Consider the following 12,246-nt stretch of genomic DNA (forward strand, 5'->3'; position numbering starts at 1 on the left):
TCGTCCAAACCACAGCCATGCGGAAGTGCTCAATGTTCCCCAGGCCACGACATAATCCTCCCGACTTTTGACCTGTGCCAGTCTCCTGGTCACAGCGCCCTTCCTCACTTTGCCGGCAACTCCTACACTCCACCTTAAGATTCAGTTTTCGAGTCACTTCCACTGTGGCAAAGCCAGACATTCCCTGCCCTGTGCTCCCAAACTACTTCACACATACGAAATAAATATAAATATAAATAAATATATATATATAAAATTATTTCTACCTCTACCCATATCACCAGACCTGCAGGCTCCTATGGCAAGAGCCTGAATCACAGTTGAGTCCTTGGTGTGGGGCACATGCTTGAGTGCTCATTAAACATCTGTGAAAACTTCAGAGGTGGCTTTGAGGAAAAGATGAGTCTGAGCAGAGCAGTGGGGTGTCCTGCCTTGAGGCCCCATTGCTGGGCTGAGCAGCCAGGTCCTCTCCAGAAGTAAGTGTGGGGCAACGGGAAGCCATGCCCTGAGGCTGGAAGCCAGGCTTTGATGACCTTGAAGCTGTGTCTCCCCCTGGCGAAAAGAGAGACCTTTGAGCTCCGTCCACCTGTTAGCTCAGCCAAACAGCCACAAGTTATTTTTCTGTTTTGAACCCTGAGGTCAAAGACCTTCCATGTTGTGTACAGTATTTAATGCAGCCTCCACACCATGCTTCTCACTCTATCAGCAGTGAAGGAGCAGCTTAAAAAAAATTTTTTTTTCAACCCATCACAGATCGATACTTTCATAAAATACAATAAAAATGAATCATTGGAAAAATGAAAACAAAAATTAAAAAAACAAAAACCCAGTGTCTGAGGCTGGAAGTTTTTATTATTAGAATTAGTGGGCATAAAATTTCTCCCCCAAATGGCTATAAACACTTCTAAATGTTTACTCTCAATTCCCATACTTACCTCGGTGTGGATAGGTGCTGATGTGAGGACCGCCCTTTGAGTGGGTCTGTGCTACACCAGAGAGAATGGACATGTCCCAGCAGTGCTGGGGAGGCTCTGAAGAAAATAGGCCCTGGAACCACTCACTCTTGTGGCCTTTCTTCAGTTCCGAACCTGCCGAGTCTCAGGTCTCTCATCTGTGAAATGGACTGCTGTCAGAACAATAACGTGACTTAATGAGAGTGAGGACATATTGCGAACTTTCCATTGTGTGGTGAAGAGCAACTTTGCCTGAGCTGGGATTTGCCTGTGGCTGCGGATCTGTAGTTGATAAAAGGGCTCTTCAAGAAGCACATTTCGGGAGTCCTGGGGGCAGACATGAAGCTGGAGAGATAGCATGTCTTGCTCAGTGTCCAGGCTAGCCTCAGCTGAAGGATCGTTTTCAGATCTCCAGCCAGAAGACACAGAGGATACAGAGGGGATAGGGGCACATACCTCCTTTCTGTGGGACATCAGCAGGGTTTGGGGTGGTGAGATCTGCAGGAAACCTGGTGCAGTTAGCTCCTCAAGGCTTTTGTTACTTTGGGAGTGTGGGAGGGTGACCTTGGGAGTGCAGGGCCCTCTGCAGGACGTGCAAATCAGGGGCAGCCAGACAAGTTCTCAGGAAGCAAAAGTGGCCGTGTTGGTGAGACATATGAGAAACTCTGTGAGCCCCATAACAACTGGGGAAGCTTTGATCTCCAGCTTGCATTCTCAATGGGGCAGGATCACCCCCAGAGGGGCAAAAATTGCAAAAAATAAATCTTGCTCTTTTTATATATAAACACAGCTGCACATAAACAGCCATCTGGAGTATTAAAATTCTAAGAAGGGTTACAATGGAGGGGGGGAATGTCTAAAATGGCTTTTTAGGGATATGACAGCGAAAAAAAGATGTGTATACACTAACCTAGAAGGCCTAAAGTCCTATCATTATGTAGATACTTGCAATAAGCCAGTGAAATTCGCTCATATTCCTCTATATCCAGGTTGCGTTATTAGTAACAACAAACCCCAAACTCCTGAGCACCCTGCAAACAGGCGCACCACAGGAGGCTTCAGCCCTTCCCATGCCCACCATTCTTCACGTTGGTCTCTTGCAAAGCCCTGATCTGTCCACATGTGTCACGTTACTTGGGTCACTGTGATCTCCAAGCCGTCACCCTCCAGTCACTGCAAGAGAGAATTCATGAGGTCTGGTGCAGACCGTGGTTGGCTCTAACGAGCTAAGTCTCTTCTGTCAGCTTCCAGAACGGTGTCAGAAGCCTGCGGTTGTTCTGGACTGTTAGCTGAATGCGGAACTCTTTCTTCTTCAGCTCTGTATCCAACCCCACAGTGAGCCTATCTGCCCTGTATAACAATCCCCCCCTCCCCCGCCCCAAATAGTCTTCTTTCCTGCTATTCAGATTTCTCTGATCCCCATCCATCCTAGCATCCCCATCCTGCTTCAGGTTACAGGTGTTCCCCAGCTGGTCTCTCCCTCAGTCTCAGGTTGTTCTGGTCCAGCTGTGGATGCCACCAGATTGATCTTATTAAGGAGCCATGAAACTGGTCTCTCTGCTGTAAACCTTTTAGCGACTCCCCAAAACCACAGCCCTGCCCTCCAAGCCCCCCAAGGGCTGGTCCCACCCCAGCCCCTTTGCCTCTTAACTAACCCTGCGCACACATAATTTCTTGCAGCCTCTTTCCTCATCTAGAAAATACGAAGAGTGAATCAGGTCGTACTCAAAGTCCACTGCAGATGGGAAATGCCTTAACTCTGTGACCGCCAGACTGATTTGTCTGCTGCGGCTGGTGTTTTCCAGCCCCCAGGCTGCCTACTCACTCTCCCGTCTGGACATCTCCGGAGCCCCTGAAGGTCTGGCTGCTGGAGACAGTGGGAGGGTCTAGGGCCATGATTTGAACCAGCTCTATGACACTGGATATGGGATTTCTCTCCCTCAGCCTATTCTTCATCAGCAAAAAGAGGGAAAGTCATTTTTTCTTGCCTCCCTTACAGTTTTGTTGAGAAAATCTAATGAAGAAATCACTCTGAAAGCAACCGCCTCTCCCTCCGTTCCTTCCCTCCCTCCCTTCCTAAAATAGCAATCCTAGGTGAAAGGTGCCTCCCTAAGCATTGGGTGTATTGTGATAAACTAGATAGATTTGGTCCCTGCCCTCAGGGAGGGTCTTACCGTGCTGTCCAATAGCACTTTCTGGGATGATGGAAATACGGTAACCGCTAATCACATGAGCACGTGAAATGTCACTAGTGTGACTGAGGATATGAATCTTTAATTCTATTCAATTTTAACTAATTTAAATGTAAATAAGCACATGGGGCTGCTGACTACTGTATTGGATGGTGCAGGTCTAGACATCTAGAGGTTAGGAAGACATCAAAAATAAATTAACGATGCCTCAAAAAGTTAAACATAGAATTACCATATGACCCAGCAATTCACGCTAAGAATATGCCCCAAAGCATTGAAAATAGGTATTCAAACAAATACCTGTATGTGAACGTCCATAGCAGTAAAAGCTGGAAACAAACCAAATGTCCAAAATGGATAAGAGAATGCAGCGTGTCCATACAACGGGATGTCAGTCAGTCATAAAATGGAAGGAAGTGCGTATGGATACACGCCCCCACGTGGATGAACCTTGAAAGCACACTGAGTGAAAGACGCCAGCCACACAAGGCCCCACGTGCACAGTTCTGTTTATATGAAATGGCCAGAAAGGAAAATTCGTAGAGACAGAAAGCAGACTAGTGGTTGCTGGGGGCTGAGGGGAAGGGGGAATAGGGGTGACTGCTTAATGGGTGTGGGATTTCCTTTTGGGGTGCTGAAGACGTTTTGGAACTAGATAGAGGTGCCTGTTGCACAACATTGTACACGTACTGAAAGACACTCGATTGTACACTTTCAAATGGTAAACTGATATGAATTTCACCTCAATGTAAATAAATAAAATACGTAAATGAATACATATTGTGATCCATGTTATAAAGGGGAGCAGGGAGGGGACGTTGTTTCCCAGGTTCATCAGGAAGTGATGTTCAAGTGAGACCCAGTGGTGAGGAAGGGCCTCTGTGGGAAGAGTGGGGAGCAGAATGTTCTAGAGAGGTGGCGAGCTGGCCTGATGGGGAGAGAGCTTGGCAGTCAGGAGTCGGAAGGAAGCCATGCCTGGAGGACCACAGTCCACTCTGGTTGGGGCTGGTGAGGTAGGCAGGGGCCATGCCAAGATGTGTCCTATGTGATATGCAGCCCACCGGCAAGCATTACTGACACCATGGGTGACCAGTGCACCTGGGAAGGGTGTGATGGCCACTTCTCTACCAGTTCCAAACATTGCCCCTTCCCGCTCCCCAAACAAAACCCTGAAGGTTTAAGTGGTTCTTTTCTGTCGTGTTGCAGGGCAGGCTGTCCCTCCCATCTGCTCTCCTGTTCCGTTATTCCTTTTTGCCTAGACCTCAGAGTGTGTTCACGAGGGGGGCCCCCTCCCACCTTAACTCTTCCTCTTCTTCACTCAAACAAGCCTCTGTCCCACCCCCAGGCTCTCCCCATTGGGTGCCCTGCCACCTTTCTCTCCAAGAGCCTCCTTTGCTAAAGAGCAATGAAGTCCCCCTCGTCCCCCTCACCCTCCACTCTACTCCCCCAGTTGCTGGGGTTTCTTCCTCTGCAAATTCTTCAGCCCTCGGGTCCTCTGAAAATCAATGACTTCTTGCCGGCCCATGGAAGAAAAAGTAAGCCATGGCCTTGGAATCTACTCCGGCGGATGTCCAGGTTGCTGGTTCATGTGGCCACCTCGAAGGAGATGCTGCTCCTTGGGCAGAGAAGACTCGAGTAGCAGTGGAGTTCGGGAGAGAGCATGAGCTCTCTTGACATAGTAGCTTTGAGAATTTTGCACGCCTTCCTGACGTTTAGCAGTGTTGCCCAGTGCTCCGTTTGGATGGTCAGCAGGAGCCCAGGAAGACTGGCAGAGGTGTCAGGGATGAGGGCAGGGGGGTCTTTGCCACTTGGGGAGTGCATCACAGTTTATAACACACTTCCACTGACTTCCCATTTGATTTATACAACTACTTGTGGGTCAGGCAGGCCAGTTGGCTTCCTCCTCATTTTATAAGATGATCCCTAGAGGTTGACTTGCCTCAAAGTCATCCAGTGAGGGTTAGGACCCAGGTCCCCAGACTCCCTGGCTCCGAGATCTTTCTCTTATAGCCTGCTCTCTGATGTCTCCTGGGGACCCACCAAAGGGAAAAGGTCTTCTCTCTCAAAGAGTGTTTTCCACTAATGCTAGGGTGGTTGTTGGAGGGGCAGGGAGAATGACCACCTTCAGTTCAGGAGTTTTCTAGATGAATAAGGCAATCCTTGGCCTTGGAAAGACAAGGTGTCAAAGTTGTCCGGGCACAGATTCTTCCTGAACTGCCCTTTCTGAGCCAACAGGCAGGGTGTGGCCAGGCCTGCCTCTGGCCCACAGCTGTCATGCTCCCACCACCAAGGTGCCCACCCTCCGCATGGCCAGTGGCACTTGATTCTGTTGAGAGTCCCCAGGGCTGCTGCAGAGATCTGGACCATTTCCTGAGACTCCTATTGCAAAGCTGCAGACAGAGTAAGCAAATGGGTCTCCCAAGCTTGCTTAGGTCCAGAAGGGCAATGCAGAGGGCAGCAAAATGACGCCAGTGAAACATACACAATGTTTGACCTGAAATATTTTGGGCTTAGCTTGAATCTTTCAAAGGGGACCCAGCAGCCGGACCTTTGTCCCTGTCCTTACCTGGCACCGAAAGTGCCAACCCAGAAAGAGCATTGCCGCCCCTACCTCCCACCCCCACCCCATTCCTGCTCTTTGCTTATCTGAATGTTCCCTAAATTTACTTTGTGCTAAAGGAATCAGAGATGAGAAGTCATGTGTTCATTTGGTAAGAGGCTACAGATCCCCAGGTTTGGGCCCATCTCTCCCTTGCGGTGGGGCATATGGCCTCCAGGAAAGAATGTCCACCCTCTTCCCAACCCCAACTTGTGACAATCCTCAGCCAGACTTGAGTTCCGTAAGGGGGTTTCCGGCAGCCACTGGCTCGGACACTAATTTGCTGTGTGACCTTAAGGGAGCCCTTCCCTCTGTGAATAGCCAGGTTCTTATCAGAGCAATGCAGTCCCGAAGGCCCTCTTTGCCTCTGGAATCCTCCAGCTGGGCTCAGTGTTTCAGGGCAGTCAGTACTGGGCCACCCACCAGGCATGGAAGCCTGGGAAGCATATGGACATCCTGCACCCTGCAGGAGCACTGTGCCCGTGCCCAGGCCTTTCCACCTCTGCCAAGGTATGCGAGCAGACATAGTACTGGTGGCCTGGGAGGACCCAAACCAGGTGGGCTTTGTCAGTGTCATCTGAAAGGGTGTGGGTATCTGGGCTCAAGGCTTAAGCCACCACCCCACTCCCACCCCACCTGCCCCTACAAATCACAAAGCACACAGAGCTCCTCCTGAGGCTTAATGATTAGCACAGGCAGGGGGATGATAGGCCCTGGGTCCACATGCCAGGGGCAGTGCACCAACAAACACCTCCACCTGCATTATCTCCTCTAATCCTTCCAACAAAGCTCCGTGGGAGGTGTTCTTATTTCTATTTTGATCACATGAAGAAAAAGGGACAAAGAGAAGTATGAGCTAGGCAGCTGACGATCACACAGCTAATACTTGGTAGACCTGGGCCAACACCTCAGCTCTTTAACGCCTCTCAGTGCCCCTGTCTATCCCTGAGGCTGACAGCAGTTGTCCTTGGGCCCATGCCATGCTGGCTATGCTGGAAATCAAGGGCCTTGCTTCCGAGGAGGCCGACTCAAGAGCACAAGAGTCAGTGGTTTAAACAAACAGACAGAAGGCTTCTCTCCTCCACTCTTGTATAATGCCTTGGAACCACACTCCTGATATTCGCCACAGCCCCAACTTTGGCCATTAGTGGGAACTTTGTGTCTCACTTGAGATCCGTCTTACATGGTAGCGTCTTACATCTTTCCCTGCCGCCCCCACGGCCCACACATCCCCTGGTCTCTTGAATTGCCCAAGTTGAGGTCCTCCTCTCTGAACACGCTTTCAATGATCGCTCCTGGCCTTGTGCCTGAACCACCCATACTTACACACTCAGCTCACTCAGACATCAGGTAGATTGGTAAACCCTATCAATCAGATCAGGCGTTTTTAGATATTACCATCCATTTCTATTTCATTTATGGATCTAGAGAAAGAAAATACACTATCTCCTGATAAAACACAAAGGAAAATCCCCCAGGCCATTCTGATGCCTAAGCAGCTTTGGGAAACCGTTCTAGCCTGCCCTCACGGCTGCCCCAGCCCTTTCTGCTTCCCCCCATTCCTGAAGCCTGGGACCCTTTGGGGGCAGGCAGCATCCTGTGCTCTATTTTCCCATATGCCTGCTTACACAGCATGGTCATTTAGGCTGAAGGACGAAGCTGTGCTGGGTCGTTAGGGCTCTTGAGTGAGGGCATCGATCCCCGTGTTAACTCAGGCTCACTCTGCAGAGCTCCACTGGCAGGCCAGCCTCCCCCTCCCCATACCCTCACCCCCACCCCAGCTCCTGGATCTGCTTAGCTGCCCCTGCCAAGGGTCAGATGCCAGGAGCCACTGGATGCAGCAACCACACTTGTGGGATGTTGCTGAGAAGGGGCTGCTGGAGGGTGATGGCCTCACCCAGGAGAACAAGGAGAGGGGACGTGGGGAGCTAATGCCACTCACTGCTACAGGCATGAGGCCTGGGCTCTGTAAAGCTACATCCTGAGACCCTGCACAGCCAGAATGAAACAGAGCATCTGACCATTCCATGGACTCCATGCTGCTTTCTGCTCAGGTCCACTGACTCCACCTCCTGTCTGCAAACAGCTGGCAAGAGCCCTGGAGTGCCAATGACGACGACGAGGAAGAGATGCGTGTGACCCCCAGGGTTCCACAGTCCAGTAGAAAAGATAACGGGCTGTCGATTTGGGTACGATGACAGCTGCAGAAGCTCAGGAGAGGCGAGAGGCCTCAGAGGAGATGACATATGAGTTGGTTCTTTGAGGATGAGGAAGAGTTTGTCAGCAAGAAAGATGAGAGGAAGAGGGCATTCTAGACAAAGGGCATGTCATGAGCAAGGCCCAGAAAACATTGTGGGGCCCCACAGCTCCCCATCAAAGAAGCATCCTCTGAGCACTCGCCACACGGAAGGCTCTACAGTGGGTGTTGGGAGTGGCGATCAAAGAATGAATTGCAGTAGCCCCATCCCCTTCCTCATCCGCAGGAACACTTTTGAGGTTTCAATTACCAGTGGTAAACCATGGTCTGAGAATATTACATGGAAAATTCCAGAAATAAACAATCCATAAGTTTTAAATTGCCTGCCATTCTGATTAGCGTGATGAAATCTTGTGCTGCCCTGCACTGTCCACCCAAGATGTGTACCCGTCTCCACACTGTGTGCACTCCCCGCCCACTCGTTGGTCACTGAGTACCCATCTAGGTTATCAGATCAACTGTCACGGTATCATAGTGCTTGTGTTCAGGTAACCCTTTCTTTACTTAATAATGGCCCCAAAGCCATTCACAGAACTTTTATAAGTCTATTGTTATAATTATTCTGATATTATTAGTTGTTGTTCATCTCTTACTGTGCCTAATTTATAAATTAAACTTTATCATAGGTATGTATGTATAGGAAAAACATAGTATATATAAGGTTCGGTACTATCTGTGGTTTCAGGCATCCTCTGGGGGTCTTAGAACATAGCCCCCACTGATACCCAGTCTGGCAGGGAAATTAGGGGAATACAGATAATGAGGGTGCTGGAGCTTTATCTATAGATGGAAACCTCCCGATGACCTGGCCCAATTTCCTTTTTCTAAGTATGGAGAAACAAGAGGTGGAGTGACTCATCCAAGACAAAGAGCCAGCTAGTGGGAGAGGCTGGATCAGACTCAGATCTTCAGATTTCTATCCCTGCTCTTTCTCCTACACCAGGTATGACACGCACCACAGCAGAAAGCTTGAATGGGCTGTAGGAACTGGAAGGAGCATGTGAAACCTTTTGGCCGAGGGAAGGGTGTGTGGGTAAGACACTGGAGCTGGGCCTGGAAAGCTAAGAAGGGCGCAATGTACGCATACTCAGGAAATGGGGGTGTCCAGCGTCCCTGAAACAGAGGGGACAGAAGGGAGTCACTGGAGCCATGGCTGGGATGATAGGGTCAACCAATCCTTGCACTGATCTTCAAAAAAAACCTATACTTTATTTTTTAGCAATGAGGCAATGAAGAGGCATTGAACAGAGTTTGGTATCACAGGTGTGTTTTAGAGAGAACTCTGTGGCCTATGGTGTGCAGGATAATGGACAGGGCAGAGACCAGAGGGAGGGAGCCTACTGTAGCCATGCCCTGTTCGTGGCCCTAAGGTACTCCCAGCCATGACCAGCTTGGTGCTCTTCCCTTGCTCTTTTGGGCGTATGCAGAGGAGATTATTTTTTACTTCTCCCTGTAGAGTGTAGGCTCCTAGAATTCTGGGACCATTCAAGATGACAAGTATGCTGGTCCCTTAAGGGGGTGCAGAGATGACTCTGCATGCCTGCAGGCTCTGACCATCTTGTTGGTCTGAGGACACAAGTGACTTGAGGCAGAGTGTTGGGGGTAGGTAGGGTAGGTAGTAGGTACAAAAACCTAGGAAATTAGGGTTACTACTATAAAAAAATAAAACAAAATCAGAAACAGAAAATAGTAAGTGTTGGCAAGGATGTGGAGAAATTGAAACTCTTGTGGTTGGAATATAAAATGATGTCATTGCTGTAGAAAATGGCAGCTCCTCAAAAAATTGAAAATAGGATTATCATATGACCCAGGAATTCCATGTCTGGGTTTATATCCAAAAGAATTAAAAGCTGGGCCTTGAGGATGTATTTTACACCCATGTTCATAGCAGCTTATTCATAATTGTTAAAACAGGGAAGCAACCCAAGTGTTCACTAATGGATGAATGAATCGGCAAAATGTGGTATATTCATACAATGGAATATTATTCAGCCTTAGAAGGGGAAGAAATCCTAACACGTGCTAGATCATGGATGAACCTTGAGGACATTATGCTGAGTGAAATGAGCCAGTCACAAAAAGACAAATACTATATGATTCTACTTATATGAAGTCACTAGAGTAGTCAAATTCATAAAGACGGAAAGTAGAACAGTGGTTGCCAGAGGCTGGGGAAGAGGGGAATCGGGGAGTTATCACTCCACAGGTAGAGGTTTAGTTTGGGAAGATGAAAAAGTTCTGGAGATGGATGGTGGTAATGGTTGCACAATAATGTGAAGTTATTCAACATCACTTAACTGTACAATTAAAAATGGTTGGGATGGTAAATTTTATGTTATGTGTATTTTGCCACAATAAAAAAATTTGAGAAAGAAAAACCTATGAGAGAGATCAGGGGTTGGGAAACTTTTTCTGTAAAAAGCCAGGTGGTAAATACTTTCAGCTTTGCAGGCCATAAGGTCTCTGGTCACACCTACACAACTACTCAACTCTGCCAATGCAGCACAAAAACAATTGTAGACAAAAAATACCCAAATAAGCATGGCTGGGTTCCAATAAAATTTTATTTACAAAAACAAGTGGAGGGTCCAATTTGACCCAGGAGCTGTAGTTTGCTGACTCGTGATCTAGGGGTCTGAACTTGTATATGACTTTCTATTGAGTACTGACTGGGGCTCTGGGTCTGTGAAGTTCCATGTTAACTTACAGATTTTTGTCAGGCAGAGTGCAGATGACTTCTCTGAAGTAAAAAAGATCATTCCAAAGGTTAAGTTTTTTGCCCTAGAGGAGAACACCAATTTTGTATCTGACCCACCAATCTTCTTCTAAGAATTCCTATAAGTACCCTGTTCTTCAAATTTTACCATCTTACTAGTTCCCTTATAAATGAGTTAAATAAACCCCCAACACATGTTCTTTCTTTAAAAACTAAACAAAATGGCAAGAGGTCAAAAAAGGGGGTGATTCAAATTGTTGCAGAGATCAGGAAAGGCTTCTTGGAGGTGGCAACATTTGAGAGGGGCCTGGAAGTTGAGAAGATTGGCGGGCATGGAATAGGGTAGAGGTCGGGTCAGGGGAAGGTTGGAGAAGTGGCGTGTGGCTGCAACAGGGAGCCATACATCCGGCTGAGAAGCTCCTCCAGTGGACGTCTCAGAGATTTCCAGTCCCATTCCCAAGGCCCCGCGTGGTCTTCTGCCCGAGTCAGCCTCCATCAGCATCGATGCTGCTAAGGAAAGGGAGTAGGAAAAGGTAGATTTCAGAGGGCACATTTTAGGAGTGGGGTCCTGTCTCCTGCACTGCTGGTCATTGTGTGATCCTCAGTATATTTCTTAACCTCTGAAAGTGTTTTCTCATCTACAAATGAAGGTAATAGTATCTGTGGAATTGGTGGCCCACTGACTCACTGGCTCTGAAGGGGACGTGATTTCCTGTGCTGATCCCCCGCAACTCTGATCACACCTGTGTTCAAGGTCGCCCTTCAGGCCTCATGGGCTCAGGCTCTGCCTCAGCCATCTGCTGTCTGCCTGGGGAGGGGGTGACAATGAGGCCCGAGGGAGGGACTTGTCCTGACTGGGCAGCCCTTGGCCAATGACAATTTGCCGTTCATTGCCTCACTCTGACCATAAACAATTGCTGAGGCCTAATACAATATTTTCTATTTACAGAGCCATATTTATTCCTTCTGGTGAGCAGTGATTAGGTGATTCTTAGAATAACTCTGGATGGCAATAGGGACAGGTACTGTTAGCCCCTTGTATTCACGAGCAAACTGTGGTTGCAGATGTAAAGTGACTTGAAGTCACCAAGAAGCCGCTGGTTGGGGCTGGGGTTTGGGCTCCGTGGCCTGGTTGGTGTGATTGCTGCTTTCTACGTCTACCTGCTGCTTCTGTGTGAGTCCAAGGGGCTGTGCTAGAGGTCCGGAGGCTGCTGGGTGCCATCAGACTGATGACTGTAAGTAAAAAGTTCTCTTAAACTGTTTTCAGTTGATTCCAATGACGCTATGGTATGTCTGGTTGCAGAAAGTGCTCACTGGTCTTCAGGTTTTGTGTAGAGGTTTCCAGCATCCCAGACTGAGCCCAGATGGCTGTGGGGTTTCCGGAGATGACTGTCCTCGGCTTTCGGACTCTGATTTGCTGACCGTGGTGGTGCCACAAGGACAGCGCCTCAGGAGCTCTGGTCCTGCTGTGACCGAGCAGCTGATTTGTCCCGTGGCTTCCTGCTCATCAGGGCTAATTCCTCAAAATT

Source organism: Hipposideros armiger, unplaced genomic scaffold (assembly GCF_001890085.2).
Source record: "Hipposideros armiger isolate ML-2016 unplaced genomic scaffold, ASM189008v1 scaffold_253, whole genome shotgun sequence".
NCBI classification, from domain to species: Eukaryota; Metazoa; Chordata; class Mammalia; order Chiroptera; family Hipposideridae; genus Hipposideros; species Hipposideros armiger.